Here is a 15180-nt window from a genome sequence, read left to right on the forward strand (position 1 = left end):
ACCCTTGCTGTTATGCTGGAGCTGCATAAGTTATGGCGTAAAGATGTCAAGCGCCTCAGTCCTCAACTATGCAGAAGATGGACATTGTGAGACAGGATGGCCACCGAGGGGCCGTTTACTGACGCCCGGGTCAACGTCTTTCTGCTGCCTTCAGAAGCAGGGGGAAATAACCGGCAGCTCTGGTGGAGGGAGGGAGCCGTCGGAGAGGAGCCCAGATGCAATCTTCAAAGTTCCCTCCTTTCGACTTTCACTATCAAACATATGTGCAATAAGAATGCTTTATATGATGGTGAAAGAAGTGAAGGAGGAAAACCTGGAGGCCGAGTGATTTACACAACAGCAGGGTTATATTTTAAACTACTGGATGCCATTTCTTGAATGTGCATCTCTTGGATAATACTGTTGGCCTACCAGTGGTTGTTTCCTGTGGTGCAGGCTTTCCAGTCAGAAATGTTCGAATGCTGTTGTTGTCATTTTGTCTGAAAGTAAGACATGAACCCCACCTCCTGAAAAACACTCGTAAAGATCGAGTGCTTCCATTATTTTTTTTGGTCTCGACAGCTTTTTATTTATGTATACGGCGTCAAGTTGGACGAGTTACTCAGTGTGGTCTCTGAAAAGCCCAATCACATGTGGAAAGCGGGTCTGTGTTGTTCAAAGTCCTGGGTGACAGCTTAATGTGGCTTCCTAATTTATTCCCCCACTCATCCATTGACTCAGAGCCAAGGGGAAAAAAATCTCTTTAGAAGCAATAGAGGAGGGCATGTTATTGGGGACAGTCCGTTAAGCTGTCCTCACCTTTCCACCTGACCTGCGCTTGCTTGAGATGTTTTCTAGCTGAGGCATCCTTCCTGCCGGGGAAGCAGAGCGGTGATTAATGACCCAACATGTCAAGAGGGAAATTATTGATCCTGGGAATCAGCAGTGAGGGAGAAGTATAGTGGAGAGGCAGTGGAGGAGTGCAGAGAGAAGGTAAGGGAGAGGCAGAGACAGAGAGCGCCAGTCAGACAGAAGACTGATGCAGAAAGGGAGGAGATGGCTGTAATCAGGACCGGGAATCTAACGTCAGCCTTTTCCAGCTGACGGAAAACTGTACACGGTTCTTTGTTTTCAATATCATTTCCATGCAGACGCATCTCCTGCCATCATGATTAAGTGTTGATGCCCTTCATCAGAGTTTTAAAGCAAAAAAGCAACTATGCCATGGTGGAGGCAGTATTTAGATCTTGTAATATTTTGCTATTGTAGATTATATACTGTTTTATTACTGTTTTACTGTTTATTTATATTACTCGTTTTTTTGTTTGTTATTTACTTTGTGTCTCTTGATGCTGTAGTCCAGCAATTTCCTCACTGCGGGACTAAAGGATTATTTTATCTTATATGAAAAACACCCCATTACAAGGAAAGAAAGTATTATCAGAAAATGTATATAAATATATATATATATATATATATATATATATATATATATATATATATATATATATATATATATATATATATATGTTTCTATGTACTGTTATGTATTTGCATTTCATGTCAAATCTTTTTGGTGTAGCTGAAAGGAGTACTAGTGGAGTGTAGAATTAAATGCAGTAAATTCAAATTACCTCAAGTTTCTAGTTAAGTACAGTAGCCGAGAATAAATGTATTAACATTCCACCTCTGAAACTCAGGAAGGGAAGTAGTGATACGACTTTCCTCCTTTTACCGAGGGGCCAATCAGCTGGTCTGGGATTCTCCCAGCGCTCCCAATGGACGTTGTGCTGTGTGCGGCCGAGGCCATTTAGTCTCTGCCTTTTGTATACAGACCAGGCAATGAGGGTTGCTCTCTAGCAGAAAGAGGGGGAGTAAAACAGAGGAGGGGCCCTAATAGGATAACTCCCCCATTAACCCAGGGGAGCTGCCTCTCAGAGATGCTATCAGTCCGAGCACACGTCTCCATCATGCCCACCACAATGTCGGCAGGCAACTGTAATGCACAGACTCCAGGAGAGGCAGAACTTATCTATATTGTTCTATCGGACAACATGTATGTAAAAATCTGCTGTTTGTAGAGGACTGAGTATAATGGAATAGAATTAGCTTTATTGTTAATCTTGATCATTATAAATAAAGAGGCAAAGTAGTATCGGTGGTAATAGACTGCAGGCCTTCTGAGTTTACATCGTTCTAATATTCACTGTTTACACTACAAACATCTGCACGGAGCTGCCGAGCACTTAAGGAATTGTGCCTCTAACAGGCATAACGTACACTTGTTTTCCTAAAGTCAACATCATCTCCTTGTTGAGTGTATTTTTTAAAAGGTAACTGACAGTGCCCATAAAACGTCATGTGATGCCATTCCAGCCCCCCCATACAAATATGATGTAATCAGTCTCTAATTTGGTGTGTTTACTCTTCGCTCGCATACAGTGCAGCTCCTTTTCGCCAGACGTTTAACTGCAAAAAAAAGAGGGGATATTTTGATTGCAGGGAGAGAGAGAAAAGATCCAATTTACCACAAACATACTTTCAAATGCCAGATTATCCGCAAACTCATACTCTAAGACGCATATTTTTATTTTAATGAAACAGATTTCTTCAATGTTGTCCCAACTTTGATTGAATAAGCCCGGTTACTCTTTTGTTTACTGGAAATGTATAAGAACGAGTGTCTCCGGACACCTAGAGTGGATAACCATATGCTGTCACAGTAGACCAGACGCGCCTCATATTGAGAGCTCTGTTGACCTGGGAATTGTGTGGGAGGTGGAGAGCGGGGGTGGACGGGGCACGGGGGACCTGTGAGAGTTTCAAGAGGTACAAATCAAGGATTTAACTACTGCAGCCCTCTCTCCTACTCAAATGTATGGGCCAGTGTTCAACTGTGTTTGTTATTGTGTGCGCTTTTGGCAGCTCACAAATAACATCTACAGTGCAGAGAAGAAGAAAGTAATCAGAAAGGGCTGGGCGACGTGTGGTGGAGAAGATGTTGTCGGAATCGTGAGTGAGAAAAAGAGTGAGAGTCAGCATGAGAGACAGACAAATAACAATAGATAGAGAGACAGATATGGCACCAGTGGCATTGGTCTTTATTGGGCCACACGTTAAATCCAAGGCAGATGTTTATTCCTTTTGACCAAACCACATCAGCTGTCGCTTCCCTTGTTTCCTCCAGCCTCCAATTATTTCTCAAAACTAAACCAACTATCAGTAAACATGCAGACTCCTCAACTGGGAAACCCCTTTCTGCTTCTGACACAGAGCCACTGCTAGCACGCTAGTTTGGGGGAAGTGTTATTATGGTTTATCTTGCCAGCAGTTCTCCCTCATCATGAAACAAACCCACCATCCTGTCAAACAACTGTTGCCTTCTTGGGGAAGCACATTGTCATTTGCTCCGTGGAAGTCTTACTTGTGGTTGAATGTTGATACCGCAGAAAGGAGTCAGTTTGTGAATTAGCAATGCAACCGAACAAAATGTTGTGGTTTCAAGTGGACCTAGAATACGCAGCAGTGAGGGTATGTGAAGACTTAATGCGGGACGTGCTTTCGCAGTGATCGAAGACGCGTAACTTGGAGATGTGTCATCCTGGACTAAGGCGTGTGTGCGTCGATAGCGCTCGCATGTATTTGGCAGCAGGCTGAAGCCGTTAGATTAGAGGTGAACCTAAAATTCATGCGGAAAAACCTTCACAAATCCATTTCGAGTTAATTTTTCATGGGAGATATAACGTGTTGCCTTCCATTACTGTGATTGCATCTCTTACTGTATGAAAATGTAACATTTTTGAGTATGCTGCATATTTAGCTCTTGCTTGCCCTAATGGTGCCCAATCAGTTCCACCAGGTCCGTTCCAATGGGGTAGGCGGCCTCTACCCCTGATTACGCTAGAATTGTGGGTATTTCCTGCCTCTAAGCCTAGCATATGGATTGAGTAAGGGAGCGACTGAGCGACTACCGTTTCTCTCCACTACATCTTCATTTCTTTCTCCCTCGTCTTTTTTTTTCAAACGGAAAAGCAAAACACTTTTGTTTCTTCTGGCTCTGCTGTCAAAATACTGAGCTGGGTTTTGGCTCAGTGTCTGCTTGCATGTAGCCAAGGGAAATCCCATGAGACAAGTGTGGCTAAATGCAGTTTAATCCACATGATCACAATCCGTCTGCGGACTCAACCACACCTCTTGCTGACCTGTTACTGTGAGGCAAACACATTTCCATTCAGTGTGTCTTTCCCACTTTAGGATATAGATGTTTTCTATACATTGAAGTCCTGGTGAAGGTATATGTGTTATGATTAAGTCAGTTCCACCAGATGGGCTGTGGCCTGTTTCTTATGGCTGTGGCCACTTTGTCTTCATTAAAAAACAGCAGGGTGGATGCTTTACAAATGCAATGAGTCATGTTCCCTTTTCAAAAGAATATTATTTCATCATCCTGAAATACAACCTTCGACTACAGAATGCCGTGATAGCACCTGTAAGTGACAATGCACCCATAAGTGCTTTCTTTTAAAGGAACCTACTAGGCTGCGAGCACTGTTTTTATATGTATAATGTTTTTATGAGTGAGTACTCTTGGCCTGAATGTCTACTAGTAATTGTATTATTATATAAAACCACAGATATGTAAGGCAACCCTGGCAGAAAATGGTGTCAGTGAGTGATATTAAAGACGTTGGTTACGTATGGCACTTCAGTGGAATCATATTATATCCAAGAGGAGCCAATACTTTAACTCGTCTCCAGCACGAGACATTTTTAACCTTAACACACATTATTTTCTCCAAAAGCAATTTATATTATGAGCCAAAACCATGCTGGTATGATAGTAATTTAAAAAAAAGGTATCTCTGTACGATAAAAGAAAGTTCACTGCCAACTTTGGCAAAGTTTAGTAGATGCCTAATGCGTTCAAAGACATATGTCCCATAAACCATCCTGACTGAGTAAAAGGTGAAGAAGAGGTCTCCCATTCGTTGCCAGTTTTCTTCATGACATATTAAAAAGAATCCACACGTACTGAGTAATTGTACTGAGCAGTTCTGGAGGACTACAAATTTCCCATACTTTATCCAATCCCACAGGACCGGGACTTCATAAGCTCTTTTGTGGGGGATTTTGGCATTTGATGCCGGTGGTTGTATGTTTGTATTAAACATTTTTTGGAATAGGCCGCTCATTATTTTGCGCTCCACTCTCAAACACTGGCCGCACTTCCTCTCCTACATAACCGCTGATAAAGGACAGATTGAGCCGCATTTTTCAGGGTTTCGCATACCTGCAGGGGTATTTGATTTGGCAACTGGTCAGCCTTCACCTCGAGGCCATATACCACCAGAGCAATGAATCAAAGTATTTCGGTTGTTATTGTATTTGCATACTCGGGCAGATGTCTCGCCAGTCAAACATATAAATGCCCACAGACAGTAATTAATTACAAAAGACCGCACTGGGTTGTACCAATTCATATTTTTTGTAATAATAAGCACTTATATCTGGACCTTATATCATTTCTTATCCAGGATATCAGGGCTTGTGAGGAATGGCTTCGCGGGGCTGTCTAATGGTTTAACAAGGAACAATCTGTGATCTAAATGTAAACAAAAGGGTACTCCCCACACCAAAATTCAAAACACAAATTTTAAACCTCCCTTAAACTCCCAAAACTGTGAGTAAAATATGCTTGCACCCTGCTGATGTGTCACTGTGCAAGAAACTTAATACTTACCAACTTTGCTTCTTGAGTCTGGGGCGTAAACTTCACTGGTGCTCCTCTACAGGGGCCAATACACCGTAATCATATAAAATATGTACGCTTTTGTTAAATTGTGTGTGATTGTCATTCAGTGATTCATGTAAACCACATAAAAGGCTGTATAATGTAAAATTGGGAGGGAACTCATATCGCTTTTTATGTGTCCTCAGCTGTTTAAAAAGCCTTTTTTTGCTCTCGCTTCCCTGTCTGACTCCCACTGCTCTTCTGTGGCTAACAAAAGAGATAGTGTGACACCTCCTAAATTACTAGTGTACACTGATTGATTGACTTGTTGTTGGCCTGCCATGACCACTGGAATGCACCTCGTGTGAAAGGTGCCTCCAACAAACACAATGGTGCATACCTCCTCAGGTTACCTGGGTGGCACACCAGGTATTATAAATCTCAGTGTGTGATAGAAAAAAGAAAAAAAACAGGGTAAAGAAGAAAACAAAATAATATTTGAATACATATTTCACCTCCTTCCTTTTATATATCAAATAAAACATGCTTTTCTCCAGGTGTGGGTTATTTTTCTATGTGTGTAAAGTGATATGAGACTAATACAAAAAACCTGAACCCCAAAATGAAATGCAGCATATAATGTAATAACGTGCATTGTCTGATTGGTTATGGTAATTCTTCATTTAGCCACAATAACCTTAAGCTCTGCTGCCTCAAACCCAGTCAAAGATCTTAAAACAGATGTGGGTCAGAGGGTCCAGATAGTAGAGGTACCACCAAAAACCTGGTCCACAAAAGGAGTATCTTCATGCAGTAAAAGCATCGGTGCATTGTTATGTTCTACCGTATGGCATGAATAAAAAATTATAGAGGTGCTGAGAATAAAAAGCATCTGACATTTTTAGCGTGACAGTTCCGCCGTTCCCGTGTTTAAGTGGCGGTGGGAGCTTTGTGGCGCTCGGCAGAGATCTCCTCCTGTTAAGCACACATCCTGTAGGCTTTGTCCCCTGGCAGTGACCTGATCCAGCTGGAGGAAGCAACCAATCAGGAAAATATTAGATCACGCTCTCTGGGAAAAATTAATAAAATTCTCTCTCAAGTCTACCTCACCTACACCGTACTGAACCCTGAGGTTCACACACAAGAGTAAAGGCGTGCACTTTATGTGCGTTCATCAGAGCGACTCCATTAAACTCCCCCCTCTCCAGGTTCAAATGATCTATGGGCATCATGATACGCTTGTGGAAGGTGTTGTGTTCCTTACTACCGATGTCCAGACAAGGGTGGGCTGTGCAACCGGATCCTTTGACATCACGGAGAACATGAAAACATGAAACATAGTTATTGATCACAACTCCGCACTAATCAAATAGCACCCTGGTTTGTTTGAAGTTAAAAATGGTTACAGTGGGTGTTTACCTTTGCACTTCAAGAGCCTTCAGCCGCACCCTTCTTAAACATACACAGACAGAAGTGTTATTTGTATTGTTAAATTTACATTAAGTCCATTTTAATTGCATCAAGCCACTAAGCAGATCTTACAATAATGGGCCTGACAGAGAAAATTGCAATCATCCATGAAGAGCCTGTGGCGGTGTAATGGACAAACCTGATTAATTTAATCTTGTTGCACTCCATTATGGCTGCACTTTATCATTTCAACAGATGGAGCACCAAGAAATTAAAAAATGCTCTCAAGGATATGTGGCACTTTCCATCCACTCGAACCCCTTTATCGTAAGGTGTGTGGGCTGCTGTGTTGAAATGAAGGCCTGGACTGGAACCTTTGGATGAGTGCATTTTCCAACACAAATGAGATTACGTGAACAGTCAATTGATGCAACAAATCATCAGAATTGTCTTGTGATGTATTGCTGAAGGCTGTTAAGGACTGTCCATCCAATCATGTTGTCCATAGAGTTGATATTATCAAAGGAGTAGAATGACAATTGCTTTACGATATGGAGGCTATTTGTGCAAGCATGGATGAAACATTTATTCAACTGTTGTAGAGGAAGTTGTACCAGAAATCCCATATCTAATCCCAAACGTTTTTCTTCCTTTCCCTCCCATTTATTCCTGTTTGCGTGTCTATCAGTTGTGAGCAGTTCAACAAACACATTTTCCACTTGCAGTTTGTTTAATTTAAAAAAAATAAATAATTAAAAGCCTGAAAGCATAGGAATAAGAAGCTCTCTTTCACACTAAAAATCAACCATGTTGATGGTTGTATAGGAACCGGATATTTGGGCATCCTCAAAGCCTTGTATATGGTAATGACTAACTAATGTACACAATTAGGGCTTTACCTTAAATAGTTCCAATTAGTGGAGTTAAAACAATATGATCAAAACATATATTGTTGGCAGGTACAATCAACCTGCGAAAAAGTGACCTGTGATAAGCAGCTGGGTGTGTAAAGTTTCCCTCGTGCCGGCTGCATTTGACACCAGTGAACAGCGCGCGCACAGACACTTGCGGATCTATCTTATCAATTGACTGTAACCTTCCGACTCCCCTGCCATTGTAAACACGGTTTAGCTTTTATGTCGAACATTGATAAGATATTAATGCGGCCCCCCCCCCCCCCCCCCCCACCCACACACACACACACACTCTCATGAACTCCTCTTCAAGCAGGGGCAGAAACAGTCGCTGACGGGTGAACGTCGTGGTTATGGACCGAGAGACTTGTTGCATGCGGTGACAGCGGTGACACAGTGGGGGTAGGAAACCTCCGCAATCATGTGTGTCTACTTTGCTACTTTTCTGTTACTTTCCTGTTTGTCGTTCCCGCTCCGTTGGCCAGCCATTGTGGCCAATTGCTTTGCCTTGTGCGGTGCATTGACAGCGTGGTATTTCCAATATGGGCGGGGACAGCAGCTGAAGTCAGTAAGCTAGTGGTACGAATCATAGTGATAGTGTCCCTCCGCCGTGATACGTTAAAGCTTGGTAAATTAATGCTTTCATAAGACAAACAACGTAACTGTAACCCTGTTTATTTATTTGAGTTAGTTATATATTTATATATATTTTCAAACTGTAGTTAGGTTTGTAAAATCTTGTAAAAAGTGTTTACTCTTCCAGAGGGTAATTTTACCTCAGTGTATTCTGTGCATTAGTAATTACCTACGTAACCAGTTTCATGCTGCAAACTCAGTTGCATCTAAACAGGCCTTTTGCTTATCATACAGGAGACCAGAGTGCACTCGCTCTGTGCAGTAGTTTGTAACATGGGTTGTCTGACATGGTCCTTCAATGGCATAAGACTAACATGCTTTCACTGCAAGAAATAGGCCGATGTAGGTAGTTCAAGTTGCATGCAGTACATTCATCAAAATATCATTTGTCTTAAGTTAACAGCAGTTGCACCTAGGCTTTACTCTCATTTATTCTGCCCCAGGCCGCCGTCATTTTTCTGTCTAATTATTTCCTTTTTACTGTGCACCACACTTGACAGTGATGGATAGCAGGTTAAAAATGGACATTTTCTCCTCAGTTAGTGTATGTTGGATTGACTCAAGTATGCATGGTGTTCTTCCCTCTGACCAAAGAACCTTGGAAAGATTGTGTTCCCCTCTGCTTTTCCCATTCCAAAACGATACAGTTTGTCTTCATTTTCCTCAGACTTGGACTCATTTTCATGATGTATAGCCGAAGCACATCATCAAGACAGAAGTGTAGGTTATAATAAAGTTATGCCGTCATGATTACAGTCCAGGTTGCAGACGCAGAACTTCTACCAGTGCAAATGTACTGAGTAAGCATCAATGTGCAAAGATGGTGGTTCCCTGATTGGATGTTTTCCTTTGTCTCAAAGAACCGAGTTGTCAAATACCAGTAGTCCTTCAGTGCCTAAATGTCAATTCAAGAAGCTGCCGTATTTATGCACCTGGTTAAATGTTATGATGAGGTCGCTGCTGATTATTGGCTCCCTTCCGACTAGAGGTCATGTATGGGTCCATGGGAGCACAAACCATGTGGTGCTTTAATCAAAATGCTAGAAAAGTGGAACACAGGTGACGTTAGCTGTGTCTGTCTGACTTGTGATTTTGATAGTCAGACTGCTGTTCATGACACATGAGCCAAATTGTGTATTATTGCGCTTTAGCAACGCAGATTTTCAGTGTAAAATCACATCAGACAAAGAAAAGCAGCGGCTCCTCACATTTGAAAGTCTGGACTTATGGTTATTACACTTGAAATATTTTGTATTTTCTCAGGGTGATCGCACATCCTCTGAAAGGATATTTTTTATGAACATCTTTATTGACACGGTGGACTATCTTGATTTCTTTTTACTGCATGTTGTATTATCAGTCACTGGTCTGAGATGGAGCAGCTGTGACCCGAGGATTTAAGTTCAGAAATTCATTCTGGTTTAAAAAGTGTGGTAGCACAGCAGGAGTACTGCAATGTATCATGTCTGCAGCAATGAGCAGAACAAGTTTTATTCACACGTGCACCAGATTCCCTATACACTGTACATGTGCTTCACGTTTTCTTTAAGACTTGACTTCAGAGGAGAGTTCTTCAGTCTGTTCTCCTTACTTTTGAAGTTACATGCTCCTCCAATTACTGGGGCCATGCAGTCTCCCCTATGGTGTCCTTGGACAGCTCTTTGAGTGCCTGAAAATGTTGCGGACCATTAATTCTGGATTGTCTTCATCTGTTTGCATAATTTTCCCTCCGTAACCATTTTCCTCCCCCATTTTCACAGTCTGTGCTCACAGGTTTTTTTTTTCTTCCTCTTTTATGAATGTTTGAGTCTTCAAGAGATTTCAGTTTTATATATTTTTTCAATACCACTGACAGTTGTTAAACTTTTACATCAGCCTGTTTTATAGCACACCGCCTGTCAGCTGTGTATTGTACACAGCATGTGTATTTTACGGCTTGTGTGCGGATGTTGCCTTTTGAAACTCTTCACCTGCCAGCAGATAGCTTTACAGATGTATTCGACAATATTTTCTAAGCTTTTATTACACTTTTTAAAGACGTATAAAGACTTAAACACAGCAGAGCAGTCAGTAAACATAATCTTCTTATTCTTGTCGTAAAAAAAACAAAACAAAAAAAGCGTGTTTTCTTTAACCTTATGCATTTTCTTCGTTTTTCAGTTGGACTAATTTGCTGTCAGGCAGGAGGTTGTTTTTGCAACTCAGGCAGACTCCAGAAATTAATTTATCCAAATAACCAAGTCCTCCTGGGCCATGGAGGTTGGGACACTGAAATGGCCCTGGTAGGCAAAGCTGCCTTTTGATGTCTGGAATGTTTTGGCTGACTTAGAGCAGGCGACTGGAGTGGAGGGATCATTTTCACTGACCCATGGGATTTTTAACCATTTTCATATACTGAGAACAAAACAAAGTGAGGAAAAATGCCTGAGCTGATTTGCATTGACTTTGCTATCAAGAACCGAAGGGGAAAAAAATGAAGTGAGACTGATTTAGGAGTTCTTTAATTTTGGACATAAAGTGTGAGCTATGATGTTGTCACGACATCATGTAAGAGTTTCCAAATTGTTGCTATTGAGCTTGGCTCTTTGGCCTGTATTTAAAAAAAAAAACTGCAATATAATAAAAATGTTCTTCATTAAAGCCCTCTGAGTGCTAATTAGGTGGTCATTTGTACTGCGGGCAAAGTAAATACAAGGCCCATCCTAATAATACAAACACTCTGATTGTTCACTTGCATTGTATAAAGTCCTCATTAGTTGCATGCAATGTTGGTATATCATTTGTTATATCCAATATAAAAGAATTACCACAGTAGTTGCATTAATAAAATGAATTCCTATCAGACTAAATGCAGTGGCTTTATTAAATACGCCTGAGGAAAGGGAAGTGCAGAAAACCAGGCGGTCTTGAGTAACGGGGCACTTGAGTTTCCAGCGTAATAAATAATTCACAGGTCCTGTGTGATGAGCTGCTGAGGACAGAAATCCCTAATGACAGCTTTTTATAACCTATGACTCAGCTGGCCATTATGCTTCTGACATCCTTACACAGACCACATTCCCTCTGCATGCTCAGTGCTCACTCTTCTCTCACTTTGCACTGCTTCGCCTGCTGCTTTGACAAAAAGGAGTTGTATTACAAAGTACTATATACAGTCTCTTAATGAAGGAAATTGAATAGAAAACATATACAAATTGAATTATTGCATGTTCAATGTTTTTGTTCTTTGAAACTAATCAGGGCTACAACTAATGATTATTTTTATTATCAATTAATCTCTCATTAATTTTTATGATTAATCGTTTCATCTATAAAATACAAAATATAAGAAAATGCTGAAAACGTCCATCCCAGTTTCTCAAAGTTCCACGTAATGTCTTAAATGACTTATTTTGTTGGTCAAAAAATGCACTTTAACAGCATAAAAATACAAAAGAGCAGGTAATCTCGACATTTGAGAGGCTGCAAAACAGCATTTTCTGACATTTTTGCATGAAAAAATAATTTTATGATTATCAGTTGACTATTTTTTCATTGATTGACTAATTGATTAGTCGACTAATCTAGCTCTACAGCTCATCCATGCTGTAAACGTATAAAGTGTGTTCCTTAAAGTCTATCTAACTTGTAAAAGTTAGCTGTTATATATATATATATATATATATATATATATATATATATATATATATATATATATATATATATATTTATATATATATATATATATATATATGTATATATTCTTGCCTTTTGTCTTGTCTTTTCTTTCTTCCTACACAAATATTTCTTCACAGAAATTATTTATCATCAATCAATCTCCACGTCTTTTTTGAGATTGTAGAGGTAGTGTAAAAAAAATGCAGTGGGTTTGTTAGAGAAAGCATGAGAAAAGTTTGCTCTTAAAATATGTGGTTACTAATTTCTCTCTATTGTCATTTCCTGCATTAGGTGCAAGGCAGGAGGGATCGTGCTAACCTTAACGCCCGCTGCTACTGCAGCTTATGTGTGAGGTAAGAGACTGAATAATTGAGTTTCTCCAGTCTGCTTAAGGCCTGCGACTGATCAAGTGTTGCAGTGTTTGATTGGCATAATGGCACCATACCCCCCCAGGTAAGGTCAGTCCGAGCAACATCTGGGTCTATTACGCATTATGCAACTCCCAGTATGAAAGGCAAGGCCTCATATGGTATTGGTTGATATCATTATTGTTATCATTTCCAAACCCCTGCTCACTAAGAATAGGTGGTTAATTTTAGATGTGAAAAAGATCCAATTACTCAGGCCTCTGCTGGTGGTTGTCCCCAGAGTTAGTGCGGGGAAATAAATCTGGTGGCCTTGATTAAGCACCTGACAATAGAGTTAGCACAGCACTAGTGGTTTATAGTAATACAGCGGACATGGGCAATTAGGCCCACCAAGTAATTTACAGTACTGCTTGCAGGTGGTGACCTGGTATGAGCTTGGGACCACCTCAGTAACAAATGAGGTGGCATAGGCAAGCAGAGAAGGAGCTCTGTATGCATGGCTCCGGCTTTCTCATCCGTAATTTTCTGGAGAATGAATGATCACTTTTATACGTTGTTGATCTTTTTACGTCAGCGTGCACTGCTCCCCTCTCAATGCTACCTATTAATTATGAAATACTGTACAGGTCTTGCCCATTTCATTTTTATTACTTCTTCCTGCTGAACTTGGTGTGAAAGGCTGCTGTTTTTTAAAAAGGTGTATTAAAGTAAGAGTGGGGAACGTTCCCCCAGCACCCGCTCTTTCCGGCATTATGTCATCAGAGTCAAAAAGGCACGGCTGAAGAAAAATAGCTTGTTTCACACATGATAGACACCTTAACACATGGAGCAAATGGAGCAAAGCAAATGGCTTCTTCTCTACACACAGCTCCAGCCTTCACACACACACAAATTCATACATTCATACAGTATGTGTATTCTGATCATTGAATGGACCTCATGTGGTATTGAACAGTTTAGAGAGATTTATCTATAATTATAAAATGAAATGTGTCTATATTCCTTGTACTTAGAGTATAATGACCAACATTGTTAAATAAGTCCACATGCTAGATTATCCCCTTTTTATTATTATTTCTCATCATTATTATTATTTATCACACAGAAAGTTCCTTTATAATACTAAGAAGTATTTCAATGCCATTTATTTAAAAATACTTTTACCTTTTGTGTGTAACAGTGAAGAAAAACAGTGCCCTCTTCTGCCGGCCGGCCTGTCTCTGCTGTGTTGCTCACAGATTGAAACATGACTTCAGGTTTTGCTGTAGTTTACACAGTGTGGACACTGGCACTCTGTGTCTGTGGCTTATCTGCCTCTTGTACAGGCCATCTACTGGACTGAGTGGCAGGACCCCTGGAATAACTCTGACCACCTTTATCCCCACTGTCAGCACATAGGCCTTAGTGGGAGCTGATTTCATCAAGGCCACCACAGTCCGCTGGTTGCTCTGCTCCCCATGAGGGACCACTGCTGGGCCGGTTTCCTCAGGAAGCCTCTTTAGTTTAACGTGAGCGCGTCCTGTGCAGCCAATGCAGTTTATTCCTGTGCCGCTCCAGATAGGTGTTTGCAAAGCCTCTTAATTGTGTTTGTGGTCACACACACCAACTTTAAAGTAGTGTTATTCTGAAAAAAATGGAAATCCTTTTCATGACATTTCATGAAATTTATAGTCTATTATTATTTATATTTTGGGCCAGGGTGTAGCATTTCATGGGATCTCAAAGCAAAATGGAGAATACTATTGCTCACTATGATTTAATTTATTTATAATCGACTAAACCTAAGAAGTATTGTGTTTTTGTTAGTTTAGGAGCGGGTCCACCGTGTTGCACAGCCATGCCTTTCACATTTTTTACTTGACCTGAGGGCCACCGTAGTTCTCAGACGCACCAGTGAAATTGCAGGAACATGACCCGTGTAGAGCACACAACCGTGGTAACACCAGCCGACTTCCGATGCTCCTAAAGTAGTGTTATTATGGTAAGGACGGCCTCTGAGCAAGGCGAACAACGTTTCCATGATTTCGCACTTGATGGATTAGGTTACCAAAGTCTTGGAAAGGGAGAATTGAGTGGAGGGGTTTTCAATTGGTCGCAATCTGCAACCACACTGCTGGACGCCGAGAAAAATCCTGTCAGTGTCCCTTTAAACATTTATTGCTATTTTTACTCTTTTATTGTCAGTCAGAGTAAGCAAACTGCTACGTGGCGATGGAGGCAGTTCCATCTATTTTTATGTGCGTCATTCATTCATGACAAACACCCTGCAAATAGGAGAAAGGATAATTGGCATAAACTCCAATGATGTAAGCTGCACCACACCACAGCTGTGTGAGGTCCACCGATGCTTGCACAGCTATTTTAGAGCTCCGGTCCAAAATAAATACTGTATACTGTATACTTGTGCTACACCTGCAATGCAACTTAGTCTTGAAGACAGACAGCGTGAGCAGCAGAACATTTTGTTTTTTTCCCTTAACAGAGA

At 40.9% G+C, this 15180-nt stretch overlaps 1 protein-coding gene across 2 annotated transcripts in view; it reads left to right on the plus strand.

Annotated features, from left to right (window-relative positions):
• The first annotated feature begins 8409 nt into the window (after window positions 1–8409).
• eya1 (EYA transcriptional coactivator and phosphatase 1) overlaps window positions 8410–15180 on the plus strand; it is a 58672-nt gene continuing 51901 nt past the window's right edge. Inside the window, exons 1-2 of one of the 2 annotated variants that reach the window (XM_068581766.1) lie at window positions 8451–8457; window positions 12619–12680. The gene's annotated coding sequence lies outside the window, so the exon portion shown is untranslated. The other variant, XM_068581768.1, reaches the window with a different exon arrangement.

The sequence above is a fragment of the Clinocottus analis genome, unplaced genomic scaffold (assembly GCF_023055335.1).
Source record: "Clinocottus analis isolate CAN_PGR_092001 unplaced genomic scaffold, fCliAna1.0.p SCAF_18, whole genome shotgun sequence".
NCBI classification, from domain to species: domain Eukaryota; kingdom Metazoa; phylum Chordata; class Actinopteri; order Perciformes; family Cottidae; genus Clinocottus; species Clinocottus analis.